This window comes from Lycorma delicatula, chromosome 4 (assembly GCF_047948215.1).
Source record: "Lycorma delicatula isolate Av1 chromosome 4, ASM4794821v1, whole genome shotgun sequence".
NCBI lineage: Eukaryota > Metazoa > Arthropoda > Insecta > Hemiptera > Fulgoridae > Lycorma > Lycorma delicatula.
The window spans coordinates 13,160,972-13,175,975 of NC_134458.1; the positions used below are offsets into that span (position 1 = coordinate 13,160,972).

The 15,004-nt window shown below is 32.8% G+C and overlaps 1 protein-coding gene across 3 annotated transcripts in view; it reads left to right on the forward strand.

Moving 5' to 3' along the window:
* The first annotated feature begins 14,193 nt into the window (after positions 1 to 14,193).
* LOC142323126 (testin-like) overlaps positions 14,194 to 15,004 on the forward strand; it is a 201,138-nt gene continuing 200,327 nt past the window's right edge. For 2 of the 3 annotated variants that reach the window (XM_075362352.1, XM_075362354.1), the window contains exon 1: positions 14,194 to 14,374. The gene's annotated coding sequence lies outside the window, so the exon portion shown is untranslated. Of the gene's footprint in view, positions 14,375 to 14,436; positions 14,457 to 15,004 lie in introns of those variants that run through there. The other variant, XM_075362353.1, reaches the window with a different exon arrangement.

Genomic DNA, 15,004 nt, shown 5'->3' on the forward strand with positions numbered 1-15,004 from the left:
CAAAATCTTCCGGCCAATCACCACTCTCTTATATAAAATTATACAGGCTTATGATATCTTTAATTCCCCTTTCCCCTAAACCTTTCCATAGCTCAGCCAGTACTTCATCGACTCCACATGCTTTCCTGTTCTTCATTTCCTTTAAGGCTTTTTCTACCTTTCCCTCCATAATGTAACAACCTTTCTCCTCCTCACACACTTTTGATTCATCTTCAATTCCTAGGATTTCTGGACTCTTATCTACTTCATAAAGTACTTCCACATATTGTTTCCATTTACCTAGAACCTCGTTCTTCCCATTAACCACCTCCCTATCTTCTGTCGCTATTTTCATTCTAGTTTTACTTTTCCCTTTTTAAATACCAGTTCCATAACTACTCTATACATCTCTTCACACTTCCCTACCCTCTCCAGTTTCTGAGTATCTTCACACCTCTCCATCAACTATGTTTGCCGCGCCCTTTCTGTTTCTCTTCTTAATTCATTATTTAGTTTCTTGTACATCTTCTTACCCTCTTCTGTTCTGACATTCTTCCACTTTCTTCTCTCATCCATTTTATCCAGCATCACCTCTGTAACCCATTCTTTCTTTATCCTCGTAGTCTGCTTTTTACCCCCAGCATCTTTGATGGCATTTATTAGATCCTCCTTCATATATATCCATTTCATGTTTGGGTCTGTGTCCTCTATTCTCCCTCTATTTACCAAATAATTCTCCTTTAGCCTTTCCCTTTTGTCTCCATCTTTCAGCACCTCCCTATTTAACCTCTCTACTCTTTTCCCTTTGTTCACTCTTTTCATCTTCAACCGTAACTCTCCCACTACAAGATTATGGTCCGAATCTGTATCTGCACCTGAACACCGAACACCCTTTTGAATTTTTTAAACAATTTCTGTACCTTTTTTCTATTATAAAGTAATCTATACATCTCTCTCCATTTATTCTTGATGTCCATGTGTAACAGCGTCTCTTGTGGGCTTGGAATAGTGTATTACCAATTACCAAAGAGTTCTTGCAGAAATCCACCAATCTTGCCCCTCTTGCATTTCTTATACCTAACCCAAAGTCTCCCACAACATTTCCCTCTAATCCTTCTCCTACCATCTTATTCCAATCTCCCATCACTATAATGCAAGCTCCTCTCCTTTCCCCATCTATCAGTTCGTGAATCTTATTATAGCATTCTTCAATCTCCTCATCTTGATGCTGGCTTTTTGGCACATACACTTATATTATCACTAGATCTTTTCCTTTTCCCATCAATCTCAACAACAATATTCTTTCATCGACATATCTTACTCTTTCTACACTGTCTGTCATCTGTGGGCTCAGCAAAATTACCATTCCATATTTACCACTCCTTTCTCCACCTGAATAAAAGATTTTGTACAGAGTGAAGACTTCACTCTGTAATTCCCCCCTTCCTTCCCACCTAACCTCACTCAAACCCAGCACATCCAACCTATTCTTTTCCATTTCTCTTTTTGCGTTCTCTAGCTTTCCTGCTTTAAGTAACGTTAAAGCATTCCAAGCTCCAATTCTAATTTTATCTGCACTTGACCTCGATGTTTCCTCCTCCCGGAGAACCGATTGAGGGTAAGGTTTAACTCTAGATTCTTTAACATTGAGGACCATCATGTGTGTTCCTGGGGAATAATATAAGGTGTTAGTTTCCCGTTGCTTTCCACCTAGGCGTATGGCTGCCCAAACATATTAATAGGCTGCCCCTAACATGGGGAACACGTTTTTCACAGCCGCCCTAACCTGAAGAACAGACGCTGCTTTACCAGTTAGTAAATAGCAATCACTGGAGACCCTCACTATGTTTAGCCTATGGACCAACATGGTTTACCAGGATGCAGCCGGCTACTATTATTTAGCCTTCTTGGAGCCAAAAGTGAGAGTTGGCTGCATGTGGGAACCAGTCCTGCATGACCATCTTGAGATGTGGTTGTCATGCATAGGAAAGAGGTGCTATTCCTCCATGCAACCCATACACCCCGAATCATCCTTGGACACACAAAATTAATACATTTATAAACATTTTAAATAGAACAATAGATTACATACAAAATAATAAAGAAAAACTAGATTCAGAAATAGATATTATAAAAGTATTGTATTAAAAAATGGATATAACACGACATTAATGGTAATATTTATAAAAAAAAGAAAAACAAATTATTATCTAATAATGAAACAACGTTGATACCTATAAATAATAAGTGTTGATGGAAATATTTATATAAAATATTCCTACACTAACAACATTATTGAAAACTTGATAATATTTACAAAGATAAAAAATATAAAATAGCTTGTAGATCACACAAACATATAATAAAACATTTAAAAATCCATAATATGATAAAGATCCGAATAATTTGTGTGGTGTCTATAAAATAATATGCAATGATTGTAACAAAATTTATATTGGGAAAACTAGTAGATCATTTAGGACAAGGTTTGCAGGACATTTTAGAAATTATAAAAACTACAAATTAGGTTTCCCAAATCTTGCAGATTATTTAATAATCAATAAACATTCAATCACCAATTAAGATACAAATTTAAATACAATAGAAATTGTAAAAGGATGTGATAATAATAATAAAAAATTAAATATTTTAGAAAAATATTATATATACAAGTATAGACAAAAGTTTAGTTTGATTAATGTACAGACAAACATTTGATGACTTTCTTATCAAAGACAGACTTTCTTATCCTTAGACAACAGCACATTTAAATAAATTCAAATAATTTCATTACAGTACTGTGTCTGTGGCTAGCCACATACAAACGTTTTTTGTTTTTTTTCATTTTTATGACTACATATTTTTATATGTTTACAATTTTAATAGTTTAAGTTTAATGTGTGATTTTTTAAAAAGAAAAGGTTTTATTAACTGATGATGATGGAAACCCTTAAAAGCGCTTTTATGAAATAACAATAAGCATAAGGTAAGAAGCAGTATTGAATTCTGTACTGTTGGTGGTAAACTATTTTATACTTTTGTCTTTGATATATTTGTGAACAAACTTGTTTGCTCCTAATCTAGGCTAGTAATTAACATACTACATTCATAAATGACAATATAATTTGCCATGTTTACACCAGAAATTATGTTTCCTTTTAGAAATCCAGTTAAAGAGACCATTGTAACTTCAGTGTAATGTTTTGATTTATATTATACGTGAGATAGGTACTAACATGAGTAGATATGTGGTTAATAAAAAACATGAACTGTAATACATGTATGATGATTTGTGTAGTAAATCATATTCTCAATCTTATATAAATAAAGAACAAAGAATGCCACCGAACAAATAGTATACTAGAAATAAAAATATAATAATTCTTGGACAAGAAATATAATTTGTTTAATTTCAGTACAGTGTATTTTTTATAATATGCATAAAAATTAAACACAAATTTTTTTTCCAACATATATACCTATATGTTGTCTTCACTGATTAGAGTATTTTATTAAGAATCTGTTTCAAGGGAATGGAGATTGGAAAACGTTGTTTAGAATTGTCTGTAGTTGGCAAGTTTCTATAATTAGAAAAGTTTTACAATACTTTTATAATCCTTTATTGTGGATTAATTGTACGCTACAAAAAATCATTCTCAATACTTTTATTGCACTTTAGTTGATTTTCTAGATAATGAAATTAAAATATACACATGTAATTATTTTTGTCTTATTTGACAGTGGAACTGAAAAGCCGGTTATATTATGAACTATTATTATTTTGAGGCTGTTTATCAAAACATAGTAGCCAGGTTAATCCAGACCAGATATATCAATTAAGCCAACTTTCCAGTTGTAGTAGAACACTGGACTGCTAGATGTGATTTGAATCAGTATGCCAACTAACACAGAGCAAGGCTATTATTGGAAATGGTGATGTTAATTTGTTCCACATAAATTGTTAGGTAGTTTCATTGATGAATATAGAAAAGAAAATGTGAGCTCATCAAATTTTGTGTAAAGCTTGAAAGTGTTGCAGAACCTTCACAAATGTTTAGTTAGATGAGCAATTTCCTGGTCAGATGCAGGGGCAGTTTAGTTCAAGGCTTATCAAGCATCACATGTGTACAAAAGTTTCCATAATTTTTATCAGCATATTTTTTTATTAATTTTTTTAGAATAAAATGAAAAATTCTTAAAAATGTCTTTCATATACTAATAGTATATGGCAAGCTAATAGCATGGCCATTCAGGAAGTGAAGTTAACCAGTCGCTGACCACCAGTAAAATATTAATTTTCCTATCACAAATTTGATAAGATGGATTAAAATGAAAGAAAAATTATTTTTATCTATAAAAATTAGTCATTTAGATAAAACACGGTTTCCTGAACATGAAGAAAAACTAGTTTCAATTTTATATGAGTAGGAATAATTTGGTCATGATATAAACAGAAATACGTGGAAAAAACCTTAGAAATAAAAAAATATAAATTTGTAGAATTTTTTCACTAAGTTAATGCTGGCCACTAATCATTTAATTTTAGAAAAGCAGTTGAATTACTGCAAAAACTTCCTGATTAATGATGTAAAACAAATTTCATTTAAACCAGAGAAATGGGGAGTTGTGAATGTTGATAAATAACCGATCACTGACAAAACTCTTGTTTGGGTTGAAATGCCTCAGTGAAGAATAAAATATTTTTTTTAATTAGTTGCAATTAAGACATAAGGAAGTATAAAACTCATATAACTGAGAAGTGCAGATGTACTTAGTGAATATGGGTGGAATGAACTGACTCATATTATTTTCAAACAGTAAATTCCTCCAAATTAAACAAAAGATAAAACTGTTAAGAGTACAAGAAAGGGATTAGATGATTTCATTATGACTGAGAATAGCACAAAGTATAATGTTGACCAAACTAGATAAGAAAAAGGTTATTGGTCTTGTTACATAATTTCATGGTCACAAAAGGGAAAAGAAAAAGTTCTTGGTAAAACTGAACTAGCTGTTTCAACTGGAGGAATGACATTAGTGTTACCCTCCTTGGTTGTGATTTAAAAGAGCTCTACATTAGTTGATAGTAATGGTTATGACTACACTGATGTAAAATTAAGAGACCTAAACTCAATTTAATTTATTAGTGGATGAAGACAGCATGGGATAAATATCTCAAAAAGATTAAACTATGAAATTTTAAGTTCTGTCTATATCATAGTTTGAATAATTCAAAGGATGAATACATTGGAATAGTGAAACAGAAACTTTACATTCAAATAATGATGAAAGTTGATGAACCTAATGTTAGAAATGAATACATAAACAAATTCTTTTCTCAGTTCTTCAAATTCTTACAACACATTCATAAATTACCAAAATAGTAATATTAATAAATTACCAAAATAAATAAAATACCATTAATAAATTACCAAAAAAAGTAATATTTCTTAGGGAAAAATCGTGTAGTGTACATTTTTAATTTTGTTATTTTATCTGTTCACAGTATAAAAAAAGTAGATTCTTGTAAATTAAGATTATGCTGGAAATTGGAAAAATATCAACATACAATTCATTTTATATTTATATTGTTTTTTTTTTTTTTGTCTTCAGTCATTTGACTGGTTTGATGCAGCTCTCCAAGATTCCCTATCTAGTGCTAGTCATTTCATTTCAGTATACCCTCTACATCCTACATCCCCAACAATTTGTTTTACATACTCCAAACGTGGCCTGCCTACACAATTTTTTCCTTCTACCTGTCCTTCCAATATTAAAGCGACTATTCCAGGATGCCTTAGTATGTGGCCTATAAGTCTGTCTCTTCTTTTAACTATATTTTTCCAAATGCTTCTTTCTTCATCTATTTGCCGCAATACCTCTTCATTTGTCACTTTATCCACCCATCTGATTTTTAACATTCTCCTATAGCACCACATTTCAAAAGCTTCTAATCTTTTCTTCTCAGATATTCCGATTGTCCAAGTTTCACTTCCATATAAAGCGACACTCCAAACATACACTTTCAAAAATCTTTTCCTGACATTTGAATTAATTTTTGATGTAAACAAATTATATTTCTTACTGAAGGCTCGTTTAGCTTGTGCTATTCGGCATTTTATATCGCTCCTGCTTCGTCCATCTTTAGTAATTTTACTTCCCAAATAACAAAATTCTTCTACCTCCATAATCTTTTCTCCTCCTATTTTCACATTCAGTGGTCCATCTTTGTTATTTCTACTACATTTCATTACTTTTGTTTTGTTCTTGTTTATTTTCATGCGATAGTTCTTGCATAGGACTTCATCTATGCCGTTCATTGTTTCTTCTAAATCCTTTTTACTCTCGGCTAGAATTACTATATCATCAGCAAATCGTAGCATCTTTATCTTTTCACCTTGTACTGTTACTCCGAATCTAAATTGTTCTTTCACATCATTAACTGCTAGTTCCATGTAAAGATTAAAAAGTAATGGAGATAGGGAACATCCTTGTCGGACTCCCTTTCTTATTAGGGCTTCTTTCTTATGTTCTTCAATTGTTATTGTTGCTGTTTGGTTCCTGTACATGTTAGCAATTGTTCTTCTATCTCTGTATTTGAACCCTAATTTTTTTAAAACGCTGAACATTATATTCCAATCTACGTTATCGAAAGCCTTTTCTAGGTCTATAAACGCCAAGTATGTTGGTTTGTTTTTCTTTAGTCTTCCTTCTACTATTAATCTGAGGCCTAAAATTGCTTCCCTTGTCCCTATACTTTTTCTGAAACCAAATTGGTCTTCTCCTAACACTTCTTCCACTCTCCTCTCAATTCTTCTGTATAAAATTCTAGTTAAGATTTTTGATGCATGACTAGTTAAACTAATTGTTCTATATTCTTCACATTTATCTGCCCCTGCTTTCTTTGGTATCATAATTATAACACTTTTTTTGAAGTCTGATGGAAATTCCCCTTTTTCATAAATATTACACACCAGTTTGTATAATCTATTAATCGCTTCCTCACCTGCACTGCGCAGTAATTCTACAGGTATTCCGTCTATTCCAGGAGCCTTTCTGCCATTTAAATCTTTTAATGCTCTCTTAAATTCAGATCTCAGTATTGTTTCTCCCATTTCATCCTCCTCAACTTCCTCTTCTTCCTCTATAACACCATTTTCTAATTCATTTCCTCCGTATAACTCTTCAATATATTCCACCCATCTATCGACTTTACCTTTCGTATTATATATTGGTGTACCATCTTTGTTTAACACATTATTAGATTTTAATTTATGTACCCCAAAATTTTCCTTAACTTTCCTGTATGCTCCGTCTATTTTACCAATGTTCATTTCTCTTTCCACTTCTGAACACTTTTCTTTAATCCACTTTTCTTTCGCCAGTTTGCACTTCCTATTTATAGCATTTCTTAATTGCTGATAGTTCCTTTTACTTTCTTCATCATTAGCATTCTTATATTTTCTACGTTCATCCATCAGCTGCAATATATCGTCTGAAACCCAAGGTTTTCTACCAGTTCTCTTTATTCCGCCTAAGTTTGCTTCTGCTGATTTAAGAATTTCCTTTTTAACATTCTCCCATTCTTCTTCTACATTTTCTACCTTATCTTTTTTTCTCAGACCTCTTGCGATGTCCTCCTCAAAAATCTTCTTTACCACCTCTTCCTCAAGCTTCTCTAAATTCCACCGATTCATCTGACAACTTTTCTTCAGGTTTTTAAACCCCAATCTACATTTCATTATCACCAAATTATGGTCGCTATCAATGTCTGCTCCAGGGTAAGTTTTGCAGTCAACGAGTTGATTTCTAAATCTTTGCTTAACCATGATATAATCTATCTGATACCTTGCAGTATCGCCTGGCTTTTTCCAAGTGTATATTCTTCTATTATGATTTTTAAATTGGGTGTTGGCAATTACTAAATTATACTTCGTGCAAAACTCTATAAGTCGGTCCCCTCTTTCATTCCTTTTGCCCAGCCCGTATTCACCCACTATATTTCCTTCCTTGCCTTTTCCAATGCTTGCATTCCAATCTCCAACTATTATTAAATTTTCATCTCCTTTTACGTGTTTAATTGCTTCATCAATCTCTTCGTATACACACTCTACCTTATCATCATCATGGGCGCTTGTAGGCATATAAACGTTAACAATCGTTGTCGGTTTAGGTTTTGATTTTATCCTTATTACAATGATTCTATCGCTATGCGTTTTGAAATACTCCACTCTCTTCCCTATCTTCTTGTTCATCACGAAACCTACTCCTGCCTGCCCATTATTTGACGCTGAATTAATTACTCTAAAATCACCTGACCAAAAGTCGCCTTCCTCTTCCCACCGAACCTCACTAATTCCTACTATATCCACATTCACCCTATCCATTTCCCTTTTTAAATTTTCTAGCCTACCAACCTTTTTTAAGCTTCTAACATTCCACGCTCCGACTTGTAGAATGTTATTTTTTAATTTTCTGGTGACCCCTTCCTTAGTAGTCCCCACCCGGAGATCCGAACGGGGGACTATTTTACCTCCGAAATATTTTACCAAGGAAGGCGCCTCCATTACTGCTATGTGAAAATGCAGAGAGCCACATTTTCTTGGAAAAAAAGCAGCTGTAGTTTTCCATTGCTTTCAGCTGCGCAGTACTCAGAGGACTGAGTGATGTTGATACGGCCGTTTAAGTCATTGTGACTCACGCCCCTAACAACTACTGAAAGAGCTGCTGCCCTCTTTCAGGAATCATTCCTTAGTCTGGCTCTCAACAGATACCTCTCCGATATGGTTGCACCTTCGGTCCAGCTACTCTGTATCCCTGAACACTCAAGCCCCCTCACCAACGGCAAGGTCTCATGATTCATAGAGGAGGCATATATTATATTGCATATATTTATATTGTATAATCTCATAACTAATTTACTTCTATTAAAAACTAAATCATGAAAAATTGAATCTTTTGGATAGAAGAAAATGTTCTATGCTACCGTTCAATTCCTCCCTTACGTAAAGCTATTTTAAGAAAGTCAATAAAAAGAGTTTATGGACATTTCTGCTTCCACATAACTTTAGCAAAATAATTGTAACTTATTAAGTCAATGTTTGGTCTTTACATTAATATTTAAAGTAGTATTTTTTCTTGGAAACCTCTTACAGTGGTAAGAGATTTCCAAGAATTTGAAGAGATTCTGTAATTTTCTAAATAGGATTATATACAAAAATGTTTTAGTTTGTTTTCAAAAAAAAAAACATACTTTCATAAAACTGATCAGTATATAGAATTGTATAACATTTATTAATAAAATATAACTTAATCAAATGTTTAAATAATTTATTAAAATAATAGTATTATATAAATTACTGGCATTGGTAATATATTATTTCTTTTTTTGTCTTCAGTCATTTGACTAGTTGGATGCAGTTCTCCAAGATTCCATATCTAGTGCTAGTCATTTCATTTCAGTATAGTCCCTACATCCTACATCCCTAACAATTTGTTTTACATATTCCAAACATTGCCTGCCTGCACAATTTTTTCCTTCTACCTGTCCCTCCAATATCAAAGCGACTATTCCAGGATGCCTTGATATGTGGCCTGTAAGTCTGTCTCTTCTTTTAACTATATTTTTCCAAATGCTTCTTTCTTCATCAATTTGCCGTAACACCTCTTCATTTGTCACTTTATCCACCCATCTGATTTTTAACATTCACCTATAGCACCACATTTCAAAAGCTTCTAATCTTTTCTTCTCAGTTACTCTGATCGTCCACGTTTCTCTTCCATATAAAGCTACACTCTAAATATATACTTTCAAAAATGTTTAAATTAATTTTTGATGTAAACAAAGTATATTTCTGACTGAAGGCTCGTTTCGCCTGTGTGCTATTCGGCATTTTATATTGCTCCTGCTTTGTCCATCATTAATAACTCTACTTCCCAAATAACAAAATTCTTATACCTCCATAATCTTTTTTCTTCCTATTTTTACATTCAGTGGTCCATCTTTGTTATTTCTACTACATTTCATTACTTTCGTTTTATTCTTGTTTATTTTCATGTGGTAGTTCTTGCATAAAACTTCATCCATGCCGTTGATTGTTCCTTCTAAACCCTTTTTACTCTCAGCTAGAATTACTATATCATCAGCAAATCATAGCATCTTTGTCTTTTCACCTTGTACTGTTACTCCGGATCTAAATTGTTCTTTAACATCATAACCTGCTAGTTCTATGTAAAGATTAAAAAGGGAGGAGTCCTTTCTTATTATGGTTTCTGTCTTATGTTCTTCAATTAATACTGTTGCTGTTTGGTTCCTGTTAATGTTAGCAATTATTCTTCTATCTCTGTATTTGAACACTAATTTTTTAAAAATGCGAAACATTTTATTCCAGTCTACGTTATCAAATGCCTTTTCTAGGTCTATAAATGCCAAGTACGTTGGTTTGTTTTTCTTTAATCTTCCTTCTACTATTAATCTGAGGCCTTTTTTTTTTTTTAACCTTGTTAACCACCCCGGGGGTAACTGGCATCACCTAACGGCATTACCTCAAGTTACACCCGTAGTGACGTGGAAGCAGATTGTCCCACCCTAGCTTAGCCACTTCATTCGGCCACCATCGGGGTCTTCTGTGCGTCCTCGAGACCTCCGAACCTTCCGCTTCTGGATGGTCCCAATGCCTCTCTGCAGGGAAGCTATTTAAACTGAGGCCTAAAATTGCTTCCCTTGTCCCTATACTTTTCCTGAAACCAGATTGGTCTTTTCCTAACATTTCTTCCACTCTCCTCTCAATTCTTTTGTACAGAATTCTAGTTAAGATTTTAGATGCATGGCTAGCTAAGCTAATTGTTGTATCCTTCACATTTATCTGCTCCTGCTTTCTTTGGTATCATGACTATAACACTCTTTTTGAAGTCTGACGGAACTTCCCCTTTTGCATAAATATTACACACCAGTTTGTATAATCTATCAATCGCTTCCTCACCTGCACTTTTCAGTAATTCCACAGGTATTCTGTCTATTCCAACAGCCTTTCTGCCATTCAAATCTTTTAATGCTCTCTTAAATTCAGATCTCAGTATTGTTTCTCCCTTTTCATCCTCTTTCACTTCCTCTAAAACAATATTTTCTAATTCATTTCCTCCGTATAACTCTTCAATATATTCCACCCACCTATCAACTTTTCCTTTCATGTTATATATTTGTGTACCATCTGTGTTAACACTATTAGATTTTAATTTATGTACCTCAAAATTTTCCTGAACTTTCCTGTATGCTCCATCTATTTTACCAATGTTCATTTCTCTTTACACTTCTGAACACTTTTCTTTAATCCACTCTTCCTTCGCGAGTTTGCACTTCCTGTTTATAGTATAAGTATAGTTCTGTTAAAACTAATTTGTTAAAATGATCCTAATGAATTAAATTTTGGTTTAAATGTCACCTTTTTTTTAAATATTTCTTTTTCCACTTCTGAACTTTTCTTTCGCTAGTTTGCACTTCCTATTTATAATATTTCTTAATTGTCGATAGTTCCTTTTACTTTCTTCATCACTAGCATTCTTATATTTTCTACATTCATCCATCAACTGCAATATATCCTCTGAAATCCAAGGTTTTCTACTAATTCTCTTGGTTCCGCCTAAGTTCCTTTAAATTTTCTAACCCACCAACCTTTTTCAGACTTTAATATTCCACGCTCTGACTCGTAGAATGTTATTTTTTTATTTTCTGGTGACCTCTTCCTTAGCAGTTCCATCCAGAGATCTGAACATGAGACTAGTTTACTTCCAGAATATTTTACCTAGGAAGGCGCCTCCATCATTTTTATATGAAAATGCAGAGAGCTACATTTTCTTGGAAAAAAAGCAGCTGTAGTTTTCCATTGCTTTCAGCTGCGCAGTACTCAGAGGATTGAGTGATGTTGATATGGCTGTTTAAGTCGTCCTGACCGACGCCCTTAACAGCTACTGAAAGAGCTGCTGCCCTCTTTCAGGAATCATTCCTTAGTCTTGCTTTCAACAGATACCTCTCTGATATGGTTGCACCTTCGGTCCAGCTACTCTGTATCAATGAGCACTCAAGCCCCCTCACCATCGGTAAGGTCTCATGTTTCATAGAGGGAGATTATTTTAAGCACATTTTTTCTTTAAAATTCACGAATAATTACATGAAGTATATTATCTATTATAAATGTTAAAATAATTGTTTATTCATCAGTAATTAAAGAAATTCCAATTTTTGTTTTGTTCAAAACTGGCACAAGAGGTTGAGTTTGATATCTCCAGATATCTCATAAAGCTATTGAAGGCAATTCTGCCCTTTATTTATGTAATGAGAATACCAGTAACTACAGGTACACAAACTGAATACAACCATGGATCACCAGGTCCAGCTACTCTGGGCCTGTTAATGTTTGACTTGTTAACTGAAACCCAACTAAAGAATGATGGCCAGGGACAGTATCAAGAACCATTTGCATTAAAATATAATTGGTTTAGTCAAACCTTAAATTACTATCAACCTCCTTAAATTATCCTTGCTCAAACCATCTTCATGACTTTAGAAGTAGTTGACAGTTCACAAAGAACAACTAAGAAGTACCTCTATGAATGAAATTCTTGAGGATAAGAAATATGCCTGTTCACAAGACATTTTTTTGTAAATGTTAATTTATATTAGCCTACCAATATTAAATTCAGCACCACACAAGTTTGACTTTAAACCAATGGTTTAAAGGTTATCTAATTAACTTAGCATATTCTAATTCGTTTATCTGTGCCTTTATTACTAATATGTGTTATTTATTTATTTTAAAAATTATCATAGCTACCCCTTATATAGATTATTCTGTATCTGTCACTTCCTACCGCAAACAAGATTTATAGAATCTTTGTATATTCACCTTGATAATATGGTCACTGAGTTTTGGACAACTTTGTTAATTTGTTCTTTTGCACTGGACATCATTTGAAAGATTCTTCATTATTTAGCTGATAGAGCAAGCAAAGTGAGCAATGGCATACAAAAACACAAATTACATATATAAAAATATTGATTCTTTTGTAAGATATTCATGTCTTACATGACAGATATTACTACACGAAATTAATTATAACATATTTCCAGCAAAATAAATCGAAATTGCATCTTAATAATAAACTAACTGTAGTAAACCATGATATAATTTGTGATTTTATAAAAACGCTAGGTTTTTTCCTAAATTGCATTTTATTTTAATCCTCCTCCAGTTTAATAAAAAACACTGGACGAAAAGTTTATTTTCAACGAACGAACAGTTCGTTATTGAATTAAATATCTGTGTGTGAACACTTTTGTCTCGGATTTTGATTTCAGATAAGGATTAAACGTAGGAATAACAAAAATAATAAATGGCCGCCAAAATAAATTTTTTATAAATCATTACGCAGCAATGATATAAGCCAGTGGTTCCCAAACTTTTCCGAATCGCGGCGCCCTTTTACAATTAAACTTTTTCCATGACGCCCACCCTAAGTAAAAGTATGTCTACTCGTAAGAGATAAAAGTAAATAAAACTCATGTATCTTCATTATTTTTTACTTTATTAAAATTAAATTAATAATTATAAATGTCTTGGTTCAATTAATTATGAAGCTTTTACAATATTTCGCGGCGCCCCTGTGAAGAGACCGCAGCGCACAGTTTGGGAATCACTGGTATAAGCTATGAAGTTGGTTCAAACCCACGAATGTAACGTTTACTAAAATATATAAATTTAAATTTTGTAAACCAAATGTAAGAACCAAAATGGCTTAAAAACTAACTTTTTAATAGAAAAAAAAAATTCCATAAAACCCCCAAATCACGAAATAAATTAACTGAGCGTAAGTAGAAGTTAAGAGATAGTTTTGTTACAGATTTATTAATAATGAAAGAAAGGTAATCATAAAAAGAATGTTTGTTTGGAAAAGTCTTACGAAACTTTTTATTGATAACTGGTTAATTCTTGAATAAATTAACCGAAGTCGGATAGGTTGGCTAGGCAGTTATTAAAAATTGTATATAGTTTTATTAACACATGTGTTAGCGACTTATCTTTGCACTTCGCAAGTTTAACGTTTACATCACCAACGTATTTTCTTGTTTCGTCTCGAGTAACAGAAATGAACATTAATGTTATTTTAAAGAAGTTTAAAAAACGCGGTAGAAAGATAGATGCTCATTTCCTCTTAGCAGTTTAAAGGTTATGAAGAACACTTTCGATTTGTTATGTGGAATGTTGCACGACGCATTTTTGTTATTTATTCTGTGTGCGAAGGGAGATTGATCTTGCTCTGAGTCATTCTGATATGATACGATTGCATTGCTTTACAGTAACGTCGAGTTAGCTGACAGGCGTGGTTCTTTTGTGATGTGGTAAGTCAAACATTATTCCGCGGTACGGAATAATTTTTTTGTTTGTAGTTGGATTATGAACTTTATTTTAAATGATCAACAAGTTGAGTATAAATCATTCGTGTTTATTTAAGTCAGTTCCTACCGTATAATTTTCTCTTAGATTTACGAAAAAACCTGATAACTTGAAGTTACTGATACTTAAGTAATTTGTAATTATTATTAATATGAAATGAGTTATGACATGATCGTGATAGTTATTTTGGTTTTCATTTTATAATTGAAACCTATCTTTTTTTGTTTTAGTAATATCACTTGGATGAAAGTTGAGTTTCAGTCAGGGTGGTTTTATATAAACAAATCTTTGAAACTTTAAGAATTAACCTTAAATTTTACGTTAAATATATTAATCGTTTTTCCAGTTATCACCCATTCAATTTAACTGAAGCAGATATTTTTGGCTTTAAATATTCCACAAGAAATTAATTTGTTACACAAAGTTAATTAAAAGTTGTGGAAAATGTGTTGTGACTAGTTATGAAATCGTCTGTAGGTGATGTAAAGTGTATGATTTTATTGAAATCAGGTTATATGATACCAACATTTTGGACCATCTTAGATTTATTGGATTTAATGCAGAGTTTGCCACAC